Source organism: Cynara cardunculus (assembly GCF_001531365.2).
Source record: "Cynara cardunculus var. scolymus isolate 2C chromosome LG 17, CcrdV1, whole genome shotgun sequence".
Classification (NCBI taxonomy): domain Eukaryota; kingdom Viridiplantae; phylum Streptophyta; class Magnoliopsida; order Asterales; family Asteraceae; genus Cynara; species Cynara cardunculus.
In genome coordinates this window covers 20,969,963-20,971,745 of record NC_037544.1, presented here as the reverse complement: position 1 = coordinate 20,971,745, position 1,783 = coordinate 20,969,963, and positions in this window count along the sequence as shown.

The following is a 1,783-nucleotide window of genomic DNA, read 5'->3' as shown; positions in this document are numbered from 1 at the left end:
AAATGTCCCTTTGGGCTCTAAGTCCTTCAAGACCAGAGCCCCTCTGGTTGTATAGAAATGTCCCTTTAGTCTCTAAGTCCTTCAAGACCAGAGCCCCTCTGGTTGTATAGACCAGAGCTTCTTTGGATGACCAGAGCCTCTGGTTGTAAAGACCAGAGCCTCTGGACTCTAAATCCTTCAGGACCAGAGCTCCTCTGGTTGTATAGAAATGTCCCTTTGAACTCTAAGTCCATCAAGACCAGAGCCCCTCTGGTTGTATAGGCCAGAGCCTCTCTAGACGACCAGAGCCTCTGGTTGTATAGACCAGAGCCTCTGGACTCTAAGTCCTTCAGGACCAGAGCCCCTCTGGTCGATCTATCCTTTGGTTGGTCTATCCGCTGGTTGGTCTATCCTCTGGTTGGTCTATCCTCTGGTTGGTCTACATAAGGAGTGATACAGGCATAAAATAAATGTAACCATGAAACAACAATTATGAATACAATATGGGTAACACATGCACCTATAGAGCACATAATAGGCATATATCCAAGTAAACTCAAGATAGAATTCGGTTGAATTAAACCGAATGTCAAACCGAGTGGTCGAATCCCATTTCCAAATCAAAGTTGGAAAACCACCTCCAAGATTTCCATACAAGCTCAAACAATCCCTGGAAGATATATTCAAAGTCTCATTAGTGAAGCACAACAAGAACTCACTCAAACCTTATTTTGATTAAGGTACTCTACTTTGGATTTCAATTAAAATACTCAACATGCAGAGCTGTTTTACCCTTTTAAAACTCACAATCACCAATTCAGATCTCAAGACGATTTGTAGCCCTTTCTCTTACCTTTCTAAGGCCTATTTAATCCTAGTTTCGAATTTTCTATGATTTTCCAAAAACAGGGCTAAAATCGTCTTAACAAAAACTCAAAACACCCATTTTCCTCCAAAACATAACCAATACTAGCCCAATAAGTTCCAAATTCATAGTTTCACTTATTTTTACCAAATTCCACAAAAATCTATGATAGACCATGATTAAAACATCAATTTCTACTAATTTCATTGAGTCTCAAATTGACTACTAAAAGTCAACACTTGTTCTTGAGCTAACATCACAAATTCAAGAAATCTTACAATCCATCCTTGGATTTCACATACTAACAAATAATAACACTTAATCCTAACATAATTTCATGATTTCATCTGTAAATCATCACATGCAAGGACTCAAACTCAATGCATGTCATCAAATAAGGATAAATATGAGTTTTACCTTTGATTTCTCTATAAATCCTCCAATAATCTTGATAAACACTTGATGTAAGGATAGATTAACTCCCAAGTGTGTGTAATCGCACCTTAGAACACCAAGACAGGTTTTGAGGGAAAACAGGATTGAAAATGGGCTGAATTGATGATTTGCGACTTAAATCCCGAGTTGGGTCGGGTAGACCCGGCTGGGTACCCATTTTGACTCCTAAACACTAAAAAAAAAGTTGCATAACTTTTTGCTCGGGACTCCATTTTCGATGAGGTTTTCGCTTACGCGTCTGAAACGAGATAACCTACAAGCTCCAATAAAAATTCCATTGTTTGAACCCAACGCTCAAAACCATACCCGAAAAGTTGATATTTTCAACACATAATTAAGTGTATTAGGAAGATGGATGTTACATAAACTCTTGAACATTTATCGTAAACTCTTGAATCTTTATCGCGAACACTTGATTTTTAATTCGTTGAATTATATGTTTGAATCTTTCAATTTTGTTAAATTGATTGTCATATTTTGAAG